The sequence below is a fragment of the Carcharodon carcharias genome, chromosome 4, assembly GCF_017639515.1.
Source record: "Carcharodon carcharias isolate sCarCar2 chromosome 4, sCarCar2.pri, whole genome shotgun sequence".
NCBI lineage: Eukaryota > Metazoa > Chordata > Chondrichthyes > Lamniformes > Lamnidae > Carcharodon > Carcharodon carcharias.
The window spans coordinates 200,408,574-200,429,147 of NC_054470.1; the positions used below are offsets into that span (position 1 = coordinate 200,408,574).

At 43.3% G+C, this 20,574-nt stretch overlaps 1 protein-coding gene across 6 annotated transcripts in view; it reads left to right on the forward strand.

Moving 5' to 3' along the window:
- Positions 1 to 230: 230 nt before the first annotated feature.
- Positions 231 to 20,574, forward strand: part of dab2 (DAB adaptor protein 2) — a 56,863-nt gene continuing 36,519 nt past the window's right edge. Inside the window, exons 1-2 of one of the 6 annotated variants that reach the window (XM_041186675.1) lie at positions 7,478 to 7,665; positions 12,800 to 12,996. The gene's annotated coding sequence lies outside the window, so the exon portion shown is untranslated. Of the gene's footprint in view, positions 459 to 7,471; positions 7,666 to 12,799; positions 12,997 to 20,574 lie in introns of those variants that run through there. The other 5 variants (XM_041186674.1, XM_041186678.1, XM_041186677.1 and 2 more) reach the window with 5 other exon arrangements.

Below are 20,574 nucleotides of genomic sequence, written 5' to 3' on the forward strand. Positions count from 1 at the left end.
TCATAGGGTTAACATGGACCCAGACCCTGTTGCTCCATTCCAGGGAAGTCTGTAATTTGTAGCTAGGAATTTGGGGGTGGGTGTGGGGTGTTTCCAATACCATTCTCCTTTTTGTCACTGGAGGTATTAAATATTTATCTTGGACCAGACCTAAATTCCATCTAATTGGATAATGAGTTCCAGATGAAAGTTGGAGTTCTCATTGTCAGATCTGTTTGTTCAGTTTGATGCAGTGTGTTGAAGTCACTGCACACATCATGAAGTATGCTACAAGGCTTGCACTGTTTGCCTGTGGCTGCGCTCCAGTTTCCTGTACCTATTCTGCAGGAATAGGATACAAAACCTCCTTTGTGAGGAGTCAGTTTCTGTAACTGGAGTCTGGGTTGTTAAAGCTGCCTTTTTATGCTACATAGTTTTGTTCTGGGGGAATCTATGCTTCAACTGCATCAGATGAGAAGGTAAGTCTGTTTCTTGCACCTTGTGTGTCCATCCTGCATCAAGCTGAACTGAGGCAGTGGGTGTAGGTTAACCATCTATCTGACAGGCTCGGTCTGTTTAAGAGGAAACTTCTCTCCTTCACAGTAGTATGGATGTGTGACTCTGCTTTGAGGCTTGTATATGTGGGAGGGAGATTTTTCACCTGGAGTGCAAAATTTAAGGAAGAATTTTCTAGAATGGAAACACAATAGAACAGACTTATGAGGGATGATCTGAAATTTGGATTGTAGTACAGCAAGGAGCAAACCATAACTTGTACTATCTTGATGCTGGTCCCTGGATTAGGGGGAGGAACTATGACTTTACAAAGATGGAATTTTCTGGCCAAGCCCACTGTCAGGATCACCCAGTCCTGAAGGTTGATGAGCTTGTGGCTGTCCTGCTGCATTACCTATGGCAGAAAAATCCTGGTCCAGGAAGTTTGAATAAGTTTCAATTTTCCCTCTTGGGACCCTGTCTCCGATTCTTTACCTCACCTGGGCTGCTGGTTTTCTAGGTCAATCAAGCATCTCCCACCCTCTACCCACTCCCAACCCCACCTTTTTTGATCTGTGCCCCAGAAGATTTTTGAGCTTCAGCCATATGAGGCTGCCTACCTTGGTAACACTTAGAGATTTTGGAGACGAGCAGAGTTGAACGCCTAGCTTGGCGCTTGACTGGGGCAGAGGGTAAGATTTGGGGAGAACAAAGCAAGTGAGGACAAACTAGCTGCAGAGACAGCAGCATTCTGCATTTGACCTTAGTGCCAGCATCTACAACTGGCACCAGCGTCTAGCATTTCAAGTTGACTTGCCTCAAGAGTGCTGATTCAGTAAAAGAACATCCAGTTTGAGCTCTTACAATTCTACTTGGCTCATTTTTCCAAACATGAACTGCATGTCAAATCACTCCAGAAGCCTTTATTTTGTCTGTAGACATTGTCAAACAGATGTAAAGTTATTCAGTAGGGGAACTGAAGTAAATGGTTAATTGACAAGTTGGTCTCCATGGTGATGGCCATACTCCTCCTCCATTCTGAATCCTGTAGGCAGTTAGCAATTGGTACCACAATTCTAGAATTGAGTGAGTGAGAACAGTCCACCCTCCCATCACAACACAATTCTGATTGTTGGCTTAATTTGTGCCACACCTAAAAGAGGATCTGAAAGGAATCCTTGAGTATCTTTTTAATTTGGGATTGGTTCCATTTTTTTTCTTCCTCATTTTTAGGTAACTTCCCAACTTAGTAAGTAACAGACTCCAAATATACTGGTGCTGTACCTAAACTGGAGTTCTGGCCACTAAGGTGGCACTCTGTTCTCTGCATCCCTCCCCCAAACTATTGAAAGTAACAACTGAAAGGGTAGTCTCTTAAAAATTAAGTATTGCATATGTGTACCCTAGAGAATTGTCCACCTGAGCATGATTGGTATTAACTCAAGGCACCACAGTTGCATTAGTTGACCCTTGGAGCACCTGCTGGTAGCATCTTGATGATCTGTACCTGCTTGAGGGGCAATAATCAGACTTAGTTCTGTTGATGGGTCATGAGGACTCAAAACGTCAACTGTGTACTTCTCTGCCGATGCTGCCAGATCTGAGTTTTTCCAGGTATTTCTGTTTTTGTTCTAAATGCTAATGACTGGAATTGTCACCTTGGTTTGGTGACCTGTACCTGGTGTTTGGAAGTGGAATCTTTCCCACCATCCCAGACTCTCAAAAGAAAAATGCCATCCTAATTCAGAAGCTGATGCCTCAAGGTGCAATCATCTCCAGTAATTGGTGGCGTCACTTGCATGGGTAAGTTTTCATTTGCAGTACCAAGTTTGGTTGACAGCCAGACTGACCCTACACAATACACTACCGCTTTATTTTTAAAGCCGTAATGCTTTGACCCAAGGGCCTAGATACAGCTTTGAAGGTTGACAACATCCTAAAATGTTCACACTTTAGCTGCTGTTTCCATGTGAAGAGGAAGGAACTTTTTAATGCTGTCACACCTGGTTAAATGGACCAATGTTTTGACAGTGGGCATTTGGATGGGCCCATACGGCAAGCTGTTTGACTTGAAGGGCTTCTGAAAACTAACTTGCCGGTTTCTTATTGAAAACTGGCCTTGCATAAGTCAGTAACTGAGCTATTCCTAAATCAAGGAAAATGATATGCTTCCTTATCCTGCCCCCTGCCCTGCTGGAAAGCACATGAACGCTAGATTAGGATGATTTGTTGTGACTACAAGTGAACATGCTGTTCAGTCTCTAAACGCAATCTTTTATCTTGTTGCTGCCTCAACAACCCTGTGACATTTTTCTCATATCAGGAGGTGGGCAACTAATGGAGCAGAGACCACCCCCCCCACCGCCCCCCCCACCCTTGCTGTCCAAAAAAAAAAACATGTCTTCCCTTTGCCTTGAAGCTTGAAGATAAACATTGGGCAATATGACTCGTTTAAGCAAATTGCAGCATGTGTAAAGTATTTGCACATTTTTTTTTAGTGTAGTAGCTGCTCAACTTGGCATGCCTGCAGTTGCTTAACTGTCTGAGCTCACTGTTCATTTCCTGGCCATGCTGGGTTACATGAAATGAAATTGTGATGCTAGCCAGATTTGATTCCATAAAACCCAGTGCCAACAACTGCCATCACTGAAATAATTGGGGTCCTATCATTGGCACTGCTTTCTCAGCCTCCTCACACCTTCTCTTCTGCTCCTCCATTTCCATCTTTAAGATATTGCAAAAACTCCAGCCTGATCATTGAGGACTCCTGGTCTCTGCAGAATTCTTCTAATTGGGATTGACCAATTTAGTCTGTCACATGTCTGAGTAGTTAACTGGATGTGGATAGCCTGTCCAGTTTCGTTCAATCATGGGATGTTGCTCAAATGCCATGGGTTCAAGTCTAATCCCAGAGACTTCAGAACAACCAAAAGGAGCCATTTTTCAAAAGGAGACATTGAAGCTTCCCTGTCTGTCCCTCCAACATTAATAGATTAGCTGGTTATTATCACACTGGGACCTCATGATATGAAAACAGCAGCATTCACTACATCGCAACATAGTGCCGTACATAGTCTTTTTTCTCTTTCACAGTACTGGGGTGTTGCTAGGCTAGTATTGTTATTGCCCTTGAAGGTGGTGGTGAGCCACTGCAGTCTGTAGATAAACCCAGTGCTGTTAGAAGGGAGTTTGAGGATTCTTGACCCAGTGACAGTGAAAGAACAGCAATAGTTCCACATTAGGGTGGTGAGTGGCTTGATGGGGAACTTGCAGGTGGTGGTGTTCCCATCTATCTGCCACCCTTGTCTTTCAATATGGGTTTGGAAGATCCTTCAAAGGAGCCTTGGTGAGTTGCTGCAGTGCATTTACTCAGTGGTGTACACATGCCACTGCCTCCAGTAGAGAGTGCATGTTGGTGATAGATGAAGTACAAAATAGGCTGCTTTGTCCTGGATGGTGTCAAACTTGTGTTGCTGGAGCTGCACTCATCCTGGAAAGTGGGGAGTATTCCATCACACTCCTGACTTGTGCCTTGTAGTTGCTGGACAGTCTTTGGGGAGTCAGGAGGTGAGTTACTCTCCTCAGTATCCTCAACCTCTGACTTGTAGCCATGGTATTTGTGGCAGGTTTAGTTTCTAGTCAATGGTATCCCCCAGGATCAGACCAGTTTCAAACCAGTGAAATTGAGGGAGTGATCCATTCCTAACCAAAAATGGAGTCTAATTATCTAATCTGGGAAACAAGGGGAAAGTTGTGGGAATATTTGCAATGGACGTGAACTCTGTTTCCTGGGAATGGTTGCGGGTTTTGATTTTATTCACTAGAGAGCAGAGAGGTTTCTCTACATTGGTCACAGTTGTTTGGAATTTTGGATCCTTGTGATGAGGGATGGGTGTTCAATAAACCCTCTGGTTGTGCTGCCTCTCCAGGAGTTGGCAACTGCTGCTGATTGATTGCCTTCCAACTTGAGGTTTCTAAAGTGGTCCCATACTGATCCTGGCTGGGCACTTCCCCCCCCCCCCCCCCCCCCCCCCCCACAGATGAACTTCCCTTCACCCTCCAAGTACCATGCCCTGAAATGGGCATGGCAACCATAGACATCTGTGGTCATAATGCTTGGCAAGGTACTGCAGTGGTTTTCATCAGCTTCAACTACTGGCTGACCAGATTCTGTTGTGCCACCTGTCAATATATGTTGCAAGGATTTACAGGTTGATGTTCAAATCTGCTTGGTTGCATTATGAGCACTTTCCTAAAGTCCTAGAATGGGACTTCACCCTGGAGCTGAGGGGAGAATGACTCTCCTTGACATCAAGGCCACAATTGACTGGCATCAAGGAGCCCTAGCAAACCTTGGAGTCAATGGGAATCAGGGGAAAATCTTCACTGGCTGGAGTCCTACCTAGCACAAAGGAAGATGGTTGTTGGTCAGTCATCTCAGTTCTAGGACATCGCTGCAGGAGTTCCTCAGGGTAGTGCCCTTGGCCCAACCATCTTCAGCTGCTTCATCAATGGCCTTCCTTCCATCATAATGTCAATTGTGGATGTTTGCTGATTGTTCAGCACCATTAAGGCCTACTTCAGTATCTGGGAGTATGTCCAAATGCAAAAAGACCTGGACAATATCAGGCTTGGGCTGACAAGTGGCAAGTAACATTCTCATCAAGGGTCAGGCAATGACCAAGAGAATCTAACCATCACCCCTTGATGTTCAATGGCATTACCATCACTGAATCCCCCTCTATCCTCAGTTACAATTTTCAGTAACTGAATTGAGCCAGCCAAAAATCTTGTGGCTACAAGAGCAGGTCAGAGGCTAGGAACCCTATGGTGAGTAACTTGCCAAAGCCTGTCCACAATCTACAAGGCACAAGTCAGGAGCATGATTGAATACTCCCCACTTGCCTGGGGTGAGGGCAGCTCACACAACACAAGCTTTTCATCATCCAGGACAAAGCAGTCTGCTTGATTGACACCATGTCCACAAACATTCACTCCCTCCACCATCGATGCACTGTGGCAGCAGTGTGCACCATCTACAAGATGCTCTACTGGAATTTACCAAGTTTCCTTAAACAGCACCTTCCAAACCAATGACCACAGGCAGTAGGTGGAGGGGAACTTGCAGGTGGTGGTGGCGTTCCCATCTAAAGTCACTCAACATCCTGATTTGAAAATATATCACCGTTCCTTCACTGTCGCTGGGTCAAAATCCTGGAACTCCCTTCCTAACAGCACTGTGGGTGTACCTACACCACATGAAATGCAGCAGTTCAAGACAGTTCACCACCACCATCTTCTCAAGGGCAACTAGGGATGGGCAATAAATGCTGGCCCAGCCAGCAAAGCCCACATCCCGTGAATGAATAAAGCTTTCTGATCAGGATGGGATGTCACCCACTGCCACCTGTATTCCCTTCACTTTTTGCCTGCTGTTTTCTACTTTGTAGCCAACTTCCAATCCCTTTCTCTGCACCCTAACCTTCATTGTCGTGTGTGCTGTATGGTACCTTATTGGTTGTCTTCTGAAATTCCATGTATACCAAATCTATATCCCTTCATCTCATTAAAATTCAAATGGATTAACCTGACTTTAAATTTGAAGTTTCTTTTGCTAAAGTTCTACTGGCTTGTGTTCAAACCAATTGGTCTCTTGTTCCCTGATTTTACTTCTAGCTAGAATTAATTATCTGTTTAAATAGGCCATTTCTGATTCCTCAGTTCTTGAGGTGACCAGATATTGGATGGAGTGTACACAGCCTTTAGGAAGCTTAAGCTATTAAGGACAAGAGAGAATATAGAATTGGGGCAAGTTGAGGCTGTTTATCCAGTGATACTTTGTCTCTCTGGGATTGCTATTCAGTACATGATCGGATACAGGCCTAAATCCTGTAAATAAAGTTTGTGTAACTAAACTTGAATGGTAAGTTTCCATACTTAATACACTCCAATTGGTCCATATTGCAATAATGGTGACTCTTACTGGAATGAGTATATCCACTTGAGTGAAATGAAGACTTGATCGCCTTTGCCTCACCCAGATAATTAACCTTGTAACATTGAAGACTAATTGATCTAATAAATTTTCTAATGGAGTTTGGGGATTGAGGCATGGATTACAAAACTGAAATATCATTTTACCTTTAAACAGTGTTTTGGGACCATGCAATTCAGTGTGGTAGAAACTAGAATTTTCCAATTAAAACCACTCATTTATGGGAGCTATGATCCCTTTCTTTGGAGCCAGGAGGAACTGGGATGGATTTTTTTTAACCCAAACCCCCTCCCATTGGCTACTACCAGACAGGCAGTCCAAGATTCCTTGTTGGGTGAGCTGCCAAAATTGGGGCCCAGACTAGTTCATTTCCACTTTCTGCAATAGAGGATAAAGGTACAAGATTAGAACTACTAGAGTGGGCAAACACTGCCACAAACTGCATGAGCATACCATTTCCATGGTGTCATTTCTGAATCCTTGTTGTCTGTTCATACTGACCATCCCTGCACACACTGGCCACAGAGCTAACCTAATCACAATGATTTGAATTGAGCAGGTTGAGTGAATATTGAACTTGACCCATTGTCCCTTTTTTGAGCACTTTAATGTTATCTAAATTTAATAGTAATTTGCCAGAGTGTGGGACAGGGTTGAGGCCAGCCAATTAATCCTGTGAATAGGCAGTGAACCCTGGGATTGAGGTCAGATGCCAGAGTTGATCCTAAAAACAACTATTCACAGACACCTGGTGTTAATCCTAGAGTGACAGGTTTGGGAGGAAAGGGGTGAAGTTTGTTTTAATCCTATATTTCCAGCATGGAGGAAGGAGAGGTGAAGGATTAATCCTGAAATGACATGTTGGAATGGAGTAGAGATGCAAGGGTTAATCCTGAATGTGGGGAGTGTGTGCGCACACAGGGTTAATCCTGGATGTGGGGCGAATGTGTGCACACAGGGTTAATCCTGGAATGACAGCATGTTGAACGGGGGAGGCTGTTCCTGTTCGGATTGCAGCACATTCCACTGAAGCTTCAGCTGCCAGGATCTGATTGGAAACATCTCCGAGGCCACAGCAGTCTCCACCCTGGGGGTCAAACTACAGCTAAACACTTGCACCAGCCTCCGAGCTCAGTGTCTGTCTCGGTCCTGCCAGTTATATGGGAAATGTGGACTAAACCAGGTGACTCAGGCTGGTAAGTTTTCTGAAACTTTTGTGCACTTGATGTATCCTAATTTTAGCTGATTTTGTATGCAAGAGTTAGACTTAGTATCAACTGTTTGTTTCTGTCTGTCTAATCACACCCCTCTGTTCAAAGTACTTCACACTGCTTCCAAAGTGAAGTTAGTCTGTTGTAGATTGGAGTGTTTACTGTAGCTAAGTGCATGTGAAATCTTTGGCTTGTAATGTCAGACAAGTCTGATCTGGTGTAGACTGAACTGACTGTAAAGTTGTCTAACTGCAGCATCTGTAGTTTCCTGCTTTTACTTGTTTCAATGGGACTTCAGTTCCCCTTGCCCCCCCCACCCCCCCAACTCCTCCAGTGGAGTAGCTGTTAATGTACACCCAGCACGGGGTCTTGTAGCATACTTGGGGTGGAGAGGCTTCTGTGCTGGATGGGGGCAGGGTGAACACCTCTTCTACTAGTTGCAGACTCCCTCTAAGGGATTGATACTCTCAGCTTTTAAAGGCTTTATGTAACAAGGGTATCTCTTCTCCACACCCCCCACCTGCCCCATACCAGGGTGGGGAAGTAACACTAGCACTACCTAGAACCATTAATTGATGGCTGACTGCATGTCACTGGGTTCAAGCATCCTGGCCTAAATGGAGAATCCTTTCACTTTGATGGTGATGCTAGCCAGTTCTGTCATAGAATCTTATGACCATCATGATTTTTATCTTTCAGAAAAAAAATTAGCCAATTAAACACTCCAGCTGTTTACTGTAGCCCAAATTTCAATTTTCCAAGTGTTAGTCACTTCCATCCTACAGCATTAATAAACCAACCCCCAGCTATGTTCTGAGACTGTTTCTAGTCTCAATCCAATTCCAATTTAGATTCAAAAGCTGATATTGGTGACTCAAACATTACTGGCAAATGTTTTAAAAACCTGTTGGCCTAGGGCTTTAGTAGTCCTGAAGCATGTCGTTAACCCTCCCTCCACAGATGATGCTCGTTTTTCCACCATTTTGTTCCAAATTTCCAGCATCTGTGGTATTTTGCTATTGTATTAGCAGTTTAAGCCTTAACTGACCTCTATCTTGTAGGCTGTGTCTATCACATTGCATAACTGGAAACCTTTCCACTAGTAACGCTGCACTTAATAGTGCAGGAACCATAGCTGGGTTGTGGTAATCTACCTGTGCTGAACTGTAGCTGTCTCCTTATCTCCAGTGGGAGCTTAGTATCTGCCAGTAATGGAAGTAGGTTTGACATTGCACCTTGAATGAGTGTTCAAAAACTCGTATCAGGTAAGATGGTTGCAAACAGTAATTTGGGTCTCCTCCCCAGGAGGATTGGTAGCTAGGAAATTTTTCAGATCAGGCACTGAAAACAATAGCTTCAGCTAAGAACTTCTGCTCATCCAGTATTTCATGTCACTAGCAAACAGTGGACGAGTTTGTGCAGATACATGTGAAGATGTGACTGAGGGGTAGTGTGTACATATGGTGGTGAGGAAAGGATAATCCTTGACAAAATCAGAAACAAATACCTGGAAAAACTCAGCAGGTCTGGCAGCATCGGCGGAGAAGAGCACAGTTGATGTTTTGAGTCCTTTGATGACTCTTCTCAGCCAATGCTGCCAGACCTGCTGAGTTTTTCCAGGTATTTCTGTTTCTGGTTTTGTCTTGGATTTCCAGCATCTGCATTTTTTTGTTATCTCTAAGGATAATCCTTGGGCTGAGCTGTCTCTGGTTGTGCTTCTCATTCTTGGTCATTGGCAAGTTGGTATCTATTACCCATCCCTAGGTAGTGAATGCTTTGATGCAATAGTCCTTGACTGGAGTCACAGGAAGGACAGGGTTTATTTTACAACAATCCACTTCATGCTCACTTTCACTGGCTTTAAATTCCAATTCTCCCATTGCCCATGGTGGGATTTGAACTGTTCTCCATTTCGACCCAGCCTATACACCTTGAGGCTAAATGAGATGCTAAGCTGAAGACATCCTGTGCTCAGTGGGTTGCCTCAGTGCAGCTCCACTCTATAAATAAATGTACTGGAGTATATCCAAATCCTTTGTTTTCCTTCCTCCGTGAGCCAGTGTGGACAAAAATAAAATGGGTTGTCATTTCAGATCTAATTTTAAGATGGGGATCAGCACTGTCTGTGTCTAACTGAAGTCATCAAACTTTATTTTTAAAATCTTTGTCTTGCTGCTCTGGCTGGCCTTTTCTCTCCTGCCTCCCACCCTGAACTTTAACTGATCAACTCTAGTTACATTTGCTCATCAGACTCTCACTACACAGTCTTTCCAGGTTAGAGTTAAAATTCCCTCTCACTTTCAAGTCAGTCTGCTTCTTTCGCTCTTAAGGTAAAAGCAAAAAAACTGCAGATGCTGGAAATCTAAAACAAAAATAGCTGGAAAAACTCAGCAGGTCTGGCAGCATTTGCACTGCATTCCTCTCAGCAGACACTGCCAGACCTGCTGAGTTTTTCCAGCTATTTTTGTTTTTGCTGCTCTTACTCCCCCCAGTTTACACCGGTAAAATGTTAAAACATCACTGCATTGTATCTCCAGCTCCACTCATCCCTAAAAGCTAGATCTCTACACTGTAATTCTAGCCACTCCTGCATCCCCCAACTTTAATCTGTCGTAAGACAGCTGAAAGCACAGCTAGCTGCCTATGGTCATAAGCTCAGGAACTTCTCCTGAGGGATGTGTCTTTTAGAATCCACGTCCTTGAACCATATTTTTGTCACCTGCCCTGTCCTAATTTACCATGAGGTGTAACGATCCACCACCCAGGGGTGATGTTCCCCAAGTTGTTGATTTTAGGTAAGACTCAATTTGTCACTTCCCCAAATGATGCCCTAGGTGAGGGATGAACTGGCTCTGTCTTTATTTGGCCTCCTTTCTGTTGGTCACTATTTTTAATTTGAAGGATCCCTTTGAGGATACTTTTTCCCAGACCCAATCATTCTGGTTTTGAAGGAGCCAATTTGATCAGACTTGGTTAAAGGAATGAGTAAGTTCATGAACCACGTAATGAAGAAAAATAAACATGCATATATGGTCATACGGCTTAAAAAGGAGCATTTCGCTTGGTCCGGTAGATTTGACTCCAGTGGAGGATGGTCAGTTTCAAGGTTCCAGTAGTGTTGAATTCAGCAGAGGGAGACTGGGATACCTGCAAAATGGTGATTTGCAGGGGTATGTGTGGCTGTTATTTCTGAATTGAACTTAACCAGCACTTGCTTTCAGCACACCCACCGACAGACTAGGGCAGCTTCTCTGCTCACTTTTAACCCCTTTTGTATATTACAAGTGGGAAGTAAATTCACATCTGTCTGGGCATTGTTCACGGGATTTCTTAATTCCCCTCTCATTATGCTCCATTTCCTCTATTGGAGGGAGCAGTTGGGTTCTGGATGTCTTTTAAAAAGTACCTCATCTGGCAACAGAGTGGTGTTCCATTATCTCAGTTGTCCTAGAGCATTCCAGCCAGTGGCTTGTGTGGATTTTTGAACTCCGGTTCAATATTTCGGATGCAGTTTGGTGTTTTTCTTAATCGTGACAGGTGCTAAATAAATGTAAGTTGTAGAGGGGTGAAATGAGGTGGCACTGTTTCTGGGGAGGCAAATAAATGAGGAATCAGCACTTCAAGCCTGCTCCACCATTCAAAATCCTAGTTAATTTTCTACCTCTTCTTGTGCACTATTCTCTTCCCTTCCCGGAGCACCTAAAGAGTTAAGTGATGAACAATGAACATCCATGGCTGAAGTAGAGAATTTAAGATTCTCAACCCTTGGAAATGTCTTTGTTGAATGGCCATCCCTTCTAAGAATGTGATCTGACGTTCTATATTCTTCGAATCAGGAAAAAACAAATTTTTTAGAATTCTTTGGTAACAAGCAGGATGGACAAAGGGGAACTGGTAGATGTAATATATTTCAATTTCCAAAGGGTGTTCAATAAGGTACCACAGAAGGCTTAAGGTAAGAGTCCATGATGTTGGTAGCATGGATAGAGGATTGGCTAACTAATAAACAAGAGTTGGGATATGGGGGACATTTCAAGATAGCAACCTGTAACTAGGAGTGCTACAGGGATTGGTGCTAGGGCCACAATTATTTACAATATATATTAATGACTTGGGTGAGAAGTGAATGTGTTATTGCAAAGTTTGCAGATGAATATAGACAGGTTAAAGTGAGTAAGCCAAAAACTGGCAGATGGAATATAATGTGGGAAAATGAGGTTATGCACTTTGTCAGGAAGAATAGAGGAGCTGAATATTTTTTTTTATATGGAGAAAGACTGCAGAAAGCTGCAGCACAGAGGGATTTGAGGGCCCTTGTGCATGAATTACAAAGTTAGCATACAAGTTCAGGTAATGGGGAAGGCAAAGGGAATGGAGTATAAAAATAGGGAAGTCTTACTACAACTATACAAGGCACTAGTTAAACCACACCTAGAATACCGAACCATTTTGGTCCCTTTATCTAAGGAAAGATTTACTGGCATTGAAGGCAGTCCAGAGAAGGTTCACTAGGTTGATCCCAGGGATAGAGGGTTTTTTTTTTTTTTTTGAGGTGAGGTTGAGTAGGTTAGGCCTGTACTCATTGGAGTTTAGAAAAATGAGAGGCGACCTTATTGAAACATATAAGATTCTTAGGGGGCTTGACAGGGTAGATGCCGAGAGGTTGTTTCCCCTTGTGGGAGAGTCTAGGACCAGAGGGCATAATCTGAATAGGAGGGTGCCCATTTAAGACAGATGAAGAGGAATTTCTTGAGGATAGTCAATCTGTGGAATTCTTTACTACAGAGGGTTGTAGAGGTTGGGGTCATTGAGTATATTCAAGGCTGAAAGATTTTTGAGTAAGGGAATCAAGGGTTATGGGGCGGGGGGGGGGGGTGCGGAAAGGCAGGAAAGTGGAGTTGAAGATGATCAGATCAGACATGATTTTATTAGTGGAACAGACTCTGGGTTGAATGGCCTACTCCTACAGCTTGTGGCTTATGGTCAGGGGAAATATTACTCTACATCCACCCTATTCTATCCTTTAATTTTGTTTCTGTTGGATCGTCTCATTCAAATCTCACCTGGAATATAGGCATAGTCTAATCAATCTTCTCTTCTGTTTCTTCCCCACCAACAGGACAATCTCTTCATCGCAGGAACTAGCCTAGTGAACCTTTGCAACACTCGAGGGCAGTTATATGCCCAAATGCTACACACTTGGTCACACCAATGCCCTATATAATAAGACTTTTCATCCCAGGTTTGAGGATGCACAGGGACAACTCTCCATCGAATGTCCTGTTACACTACCCCACAACTCCTTGGAAACCTCAGGTGATAATTTCCCAGCCTACTCCACTAGGAAATCTGATCGGCCCTGATCTGTACCTTGACTCCACTTGGCCAGCTATATCTTTTGTTATCAAATCTACTTTGGAGCATTTTGGTTCACCCACAAGTTTTAGGGGTGCAAAGTGTTTAAATGAGCTTAATTTCTGACACCTTGTTTTGGCTTTTCCAACAGGGAAGTGGCTTTTATGCATTCTCATTAAATTGTGATCATTTTCAGTAGTCCCTGGGCCCCCTAAGGAATGCAAGCCAAATTTATGTATTTGTAAACTGGCCCTTTCAATTAACCTTTTTAAGTTCTTGGGTGGCAACTCTAGTCCCCCTTCTTCATCCCCCACCCCCCCCACCCCCCCAAACCTGAGCATTCATTTCAATCCAGAGCAATTGCAGGTAATTCAACTGCTAAGTAAATATAGACTATCTTACATTAAGGTGCTGTGATTTGAGTGCAGTTATGTATTATTTGATGGTGCACTATCCTGGGTGTCAAGTGGAAAGATAGATGCCCTGGTGGGAACCAATGGCTTTCTGTATAATTAACAAAAACTGTAGGGCCTAATCCCTTGAGATTTCAGATCAGACATCCTAGAAATAAGATTGTCTAAATTCACAATATTAATGAAGTAATGTGAAAGTGGTTAAATACAAATTTGTCACTCCAACCTGGCTCATCTTTGCCTCCACTGGGCCCACAGAGCCAGGAACAACCCATTGCTGGCTTCACTTGTATTCTCCAATTTGTTTCCTTTCATTTTGTTTAACTTTAGCAGGAAATATTATTTCCAATTTCCTTATTTCATCCTTTTCATTAGAGCTACACTTACCTCAGTACCATTTAACATTTTTCTCCCCATACTTAGCTGCGCCAGAACATTGTTTTAATTAATTGAATTTTCTTCAGGGATCTGTAGGGCCTAGTCTATGCTGCAATCCATGTACGTAAGCATCTGACTGCTGTCCTGGGATCAGGTTTGGATTGGGATTTAGATGGGGTTTGCTCTGCATCCTTCCCAGCTGAGATGAGTTTGGGGCTGATGGAGTGAGACGGAATAAGACTTGAGGAACCCATCAAATGGTTTAAAGAAACCTTTGGGAATGTGGTTGAGGTTCTAGTATGATTTTACTGAACAGTTTATTCCTTAAGGCTAAGTAATGAGTAAAAAGGTCTCTTTCAGTAGCTAGTTTGATTGTGGAATGAACCCCATGGGAGGATTGCAAGGTTTTTGGTGGTAGAGGTCATGGGCTTGGAAGGTGCTGTCTAAGGGCCTGGAGTTGCTGTAGTGCATCTTGTAGATGTACACTGCTGCCATTGTATCAGTGATGGAGGGAGTGAATGTTTATGGATGGGGTGCCAATTGAGTGGGCTGCTTTGTCCTGGATGGTGTTGAGCTTCTTGAGTGTTGTTGGAGCTGCACTCATCCAGGCAAGTGGAGAGTATTCCATCACATTCCTGACTTATGTCTTTGTAGCTGGTGGACAAGCTTTGGGGACAGGAGCTGAGTTACTCACTGCAGGATTCCTAGCCTCTGACCTGCTCTTGCAGCCACAGTATTTATATGGCTAGTCCAGTTCAGTTTCTCATCTATGGTACCACTATGATGTTAGGGCTGTAATCAGTGATGTAATGCCACAATGTCAAGAAGTGATCATTAGATTCTCATTGGAGATTGTCATTTCCTGGCACTTAAGTGGCAAATAGCATTCATGCCACACATCAGCCCAAGCATGAATGCCCAGGATATGGGCACAAACACAAGTAATGAAGGGTGCAGAACATGGTGCAAACATCCCCAGTTCTGACCTTATAGGCCATCAAAGCAGTTGAAGATGGCTGGATCTAGGACATTACCCTGAGGAACTCCTTGGAACTGAGAGAATTGACCTCCAACCACCACTGACTCCAACTGTCAGTCTTACTAACTGGTTCCCAACTGTCTCTCTCAGCCACTGACCTTGCACCCTCTTAGCCCAGTAAGGGGGAATTCCAAAGAACCAGTGGTTGAAACAAATGGCATAGGTGCAGTTAAGGGGAAGCTAGACAGGCATGAGGGAGAAAAACAGTTGTGATGAGATGGGAGGAGGCTCAAATGGAGTATAAACACCAGCATGGAGTGGATGACCTGTGCCACTGACCCTGAAGTTATGGGCCATCTTGACTGATGTAAGTGCACAAAGTGCTGCTGGGAAGGGGTTCCAAGGTTTTGACCCAATCCCAGTGAAGGGATGGTGATAGTTAATCATGGGAAGTGATGGTGCTCCCAAGCACATGCCTTCCTCAGTGTTGGACAGGCCTGAGCAAGCTGCTGTGGTAGATCCTGTAGATGGTACAGGGTGGAGGGAGTGACTGTCTGGGATGTGAGATTGTGACTTGCTGATTCTTGCAAGATTCTTTTATCCTGTCACATGGGTTAACTTGGCTGCAAAATCTCCCCTCCAGCATCTGACTCCTTGGGGTGAATCAATAAGGTTGGCTGTCCTCCGGCAGACCCAAGGATTCCAGCAGATACTATTTCAGGGATCAGTTTCAAATGTGACTAGGTTCTGTTCCTGATTCAGGATTTCTGATTGTTCAAATCCCACATTTGAGTTTTGTATCTTGCTAGCATCCTTCCCTCAAACCAATTTTATAGATCAACTAGCCAACCACATAATTGTGGGATCTTGGCTGTGAAACTGACTTCAATGGAGGTTTGGAGTGACATTCCCTTGGTTTAGAGTTTCACTGTCTTCCCTCAACAGTGAGCAGAGATTAGAATGTTACAACCTGGGTGCCTGTTCAAAGTTTGAGCTTCAGTCTTTCTAAACACTGGACAAGGCACTAGTTCATTGTCCATTTGTCTTCCAGCTTCAGTGCGGCTAGCCTGATGCAAACAGGAGAATTAATCTCCACACATTTCAGCATCAAGGCCCAGTGAGCTCTCTTGGCATTGACCGAGTCAAACATTCACATCTTCTGCATTCTTTCAAAAATGCTTTGATTCCAGGGGAAACTCTAAATCTATTTTAAGAACCCCAAGTATTCCATTTTTAAGGTGTAGTGTCAAGTTTTCCAAATTCCACTTATTTAGAAACTGCCTGCCAGGAACATTAAGTGATTAGGACTTTTCCTGCCCCATCCACTAGCTCATCAGTTACTGTCTACTGAAGGATGACATCTGTTTTCACTGAAGTCAGTTAACCTGTTCTGGGAAATATCTATCCCAGGAGCCCTAAGGTCTTCTACTTGGAATAGCAAGGTGTTACACTTCAGTTGGATACCAAACCTCATACACAGTGCCCTTGGAGGGGTAGTAGTCTCATTCCATGTCATCTCCAGCACTAGTACTGATGCCCTGAGGGATGGAATTGCGATGTTGAAGCTTTCATCTTGCACTTGTCAGGACAGTGCTAAACATCAAATGATCATGATATTTTACTTGCTGGAGGAAAGGGAACCATGCATATTTCCAATATATTGATGCATTCTCGATCTTTGAAACATGCAGCCATGTGTATGGACTTCCAACACCATCCAGTGATCCAATTTTAAGATGGAGCAGTTTAATGTACTCCCCTTTTTCTCTCATGCTAGTTGAGAAATCCACCAATGGGTTTGTCAGTCTATCACAAGCCTACCTTTACTGGCCAATACAGATTTGTATGGCTCCACATGCTATAAGATTGGCCTCATCTTGTAACTTGCTCACCTTGCAAGCTTGACAGAAATGGAGCACAAAGCTAGCTTGAAGGACAATGGCTAACTGATGAGACTCTACCTCAAACTCTCAAGTGGGCCAAGAGGCCACTACTTAATGACCAGTCTTCCTCCAATTGTCCCTGGAAAGGAAAATATCAATTTGAACAGTTCAGGAAGCTGTGCTGCTATGAAAGTGGCATTTTCAGCCCAAAGATGTTCTGCCTACCACAGTTGAGCAGTGGCTGTACATCCCAACAATTGATCAAATCAGGCAGCATGTTCCTTTAATCTGCCCATTACATACAAATTACTAAACAGCCTGCACTTGCAAAGCCAAAAACATGTCTTCTGTTGTGATGCAGCACTTGCTGAACGAGCCTGTGCTACACTGACAACCAATTTAAGCTCAATTGAGCTCTATGGATCACGTGTATGGTGCTTTAGCAGGGTATTTGTACACAGACCCATTCTTTGCCAAAAAGGAATATGTTCAAGCCTTGCATCTCTTTTCAATTACAAAGGGGCTTGGAACCTATCCTGTCAGTTAGGCATTGCCATAGAGAAGGCAATTGGCACCCTTTCCTGTAGTGTAAATTGAAATTGTTCTAGGTTGACATTCCTGTTTGTCCTGATGAGTGCAAGATGAAAGCTTCAACATGTAGAACAGAACTTGGCTGAAAGACCAAATTTTCCCTTGTTGGTCCTGAGGTTTTTGCCTCTACCAGTTGTATAGAAGAGATTTGAGGGGTCTCCCCATATCTCCAGAAATTGCCTATATCCTGCTGAAGTCCTGAACCTGACTGATTTTTTTAAATACCAGCTGACTCCAGTACAGGTACAGAGTGTACAAGTACAGAGTGCACAGTCCAACAGTCAGGAGTCTAGAGGGATCAAATTGAAACAATTAAAACGTGTATTGGAAAAAGTGCTGGAAGTTATATTGGCTTGACATTAATTCTGCTTCTCTCCAGAGGCTGCTAGACCTGCTGAGGTTTCCAGCCAACCTGGGTATTTTACTTCTTTAAACATTGAGCCTTGGTTGAACTATACTTGAACCCTATACAACTGGTCCAGAGAGGGTACTAATCTTGTTTAAACAGGCCCAGGGCTCTTACCTCAATGCTTTCTTAGATTTTTTTTTAAAGAACATGCTAGGAGCACAAGTAGGCCACGCAGCTCCTGAAGCCTGCTCTACCATCAATAAGATCATGGCTGATCTTAACATCACTCTACGCCTAACAAAAACAGAATTACCTGGAAAAACTCAGCAGGTCTGGCAGCATCGGCGGAGAAGAAAAGATTTGACGTTTTGAGTCCTCATGACCCTTCAACAGAACTAGGTGAATCCAAGGAGAGGGATGAAATATAAGCTGGTTTAAGGTGGGGGTTGGAGAAAAGTGGAGGGGGGGTGGTGTGGTTGTAGGGACAAGCAAGCAGTGATAGGAGCAGATAATCAAAAGATGTCACAGACAAAAGAACACAGGTGTTGAAGTTGGTGATATTATCTAAACGAATGTGCTAATTAAGAATGGATGGTAGGGCACTCAAGGTATAGCTCTAGTGGGGGTGGGGGGGAGCATAAAAGATTTAAAAATAATGGAAATAGGTGGGAAAAAAATCTATAATAAATTATTGGGAAAAAACAAAAGGAAGGGGGAAGAAATGGAAAGGGGGTGGGGATGGAGGAGGGAGTTCAAGATCTAAAGTTGTTGAATTCAATATTCAGTCCGGAAGGCTGTAAAGTGCCTAGTCAGAAGATGAGGTGCTGTTCCTTCAGTTTGCGTTGGGCTTCACTGGAACAATGCGTTCTTTTGTCCGTGAAATCTTTTGATTATCTGCTCCCATCATTGCTTGTTTGTCCCTACAACCACCGCTCACACACACACACACACACACACACACACACACACACACACACACACACACACACACACACACACACACACACACACACACACACACACACACACACACACACACACACACACACACACACACACACACACACACACACACACACACACACACACACACCTTAAACCAGCTTATATTTCACCCCTCTCCTTGGATTCAACCAGTTCTGCTGAAGGGTCATGAGGACTCGAAACGTCAACGCTTTTCTTCTCTGCCAATGCTGCCAGACCTGCTGAGTTTTTCCAGGTAATTCTGTTTTTGTTTTGGATTTCCAGCATCCGCAGTTTTTTGTTTTTAACTCTATGCCTAACTCGTTCCTAGGAAGAGCTTGGATAAGGTAGGTAGATGCCTCTACTTGCTGAGGAGATTAGAACAGGGATTCTAAAGTTACTGAAAGCAATAATTAATTCAGAAATTTCACTATCATAAAATTGAGAAACATGTACTTGCCTAGTCTCCGATGTATGAGGGAGAAAAGAATGTAGAAGCATGGGGGGTGGGGGGGAGGCTCATGAGCATGAACACTAGCATGAGCTAGTTGAGTTGAAATACTGTCTTTAATATGGCATGACTGGATTATCAGATTTGGCACATTGCATTTAAACAGCTCAGATTTAAAATCCTACTTGAATTGTTGTACCTTATCTGCCCAATAAAATTCTGGGCTTTGAAAAGTGAGATGATGCAAGTATGCAGACTATACTCTAGACACTACAACTGAGTTTTCAAAAATTACTGATGCTATTTTGGGATTGAGAACTTAACTAACTAGACTCATGTCAGAATTACCTGGGTCTGAACTAAGTTCAAAATCAAATGTTAGTGTAGTATGAGTGGTGCACTGAAGTCTGCATCAATAGAGGCCCATTAACTGCTTGAGAGAAACAAGAAGACTTTAGCTTCTCAAACTCACTCCACTAGACTTTAGGTCATGGTTGATCTGGACCTATTTTTTGGTTGTGATCTTTAATCTTCTGCAATAAACTTTCTTGGCCACAGGCTTTATGGGTGTGGTCAGGCAATGCATGTGTAAGAGAGGATGAACTGAAGTATTTAGATGATATAGTTAGATGTTAATGACTGTCTTCAAAAGAGTAAACTCCTAAACACTAGTCAATGCACAGGACAAAGTGATCATTAGGTAGTAGCTAGAAATCCCTATGGGATTTTTTTCCCCAAGAGTCAAGGGTTCCTGAAGTGTGAAAGATTTGAGAATGTGTTTTGCAGTAATGGAAAAACAGGATCACTTGACGATAGTTATCCTGATCTATGCCTGACTATTAATATACATAATTAACCCTTGAGTGTGTACTAAATCTCCAGCTGTGCTGAACTATGCTTCATCTGTTGCTGGTGCCAAACTGGGGATTCACCTGCAGAAGTTTGGTTGACTTATACCAACTGGAGTGAACTTCATTCTTGATGGAATACAGATATTGAACTTTCTCAACCAAGGAATGAAGTTCAAAGCATGGCATTGGAAGCTGTTTGAGGGGATGAGATATTATTGGACCAAAGGACCACTTATTAAATTGTGCACCATGTGCAGAAATAGTTTGGGCAATGTATTGTTAGCCTGTGCTACTCTAGGTAAGTCTACATGTCACTAGCTGGTTTGTCTTAGTTGAAGACCTGATGATCTGAGCAAAGGGTAGAGTTGATTATAACAAGTGTTAGTTTGGTAGGGAGAAGTCCAGTTGTGATGCATCTGTCTCAACTGGATTTGGCCCACCTGCTGCTGTCATCTAAGGAAGGATCTGCTTTAGGTGGACTGGTTGATTAGTTTGCTCTAGGAGTTGACTCTTGAACTGTTCAAACTAAAAGGAGGCAGGCTACTTGCCAAAGATCATTAATCATTCATATGGAGTAACTGTCCATTTCAGTGCAGAGGGGTTGGTGGTCTGCCTTTCTATACTTAGTTACTGTTTAATGTTGTGCTGAAACCATGAATCAGCATCATGGCAAACTTCATG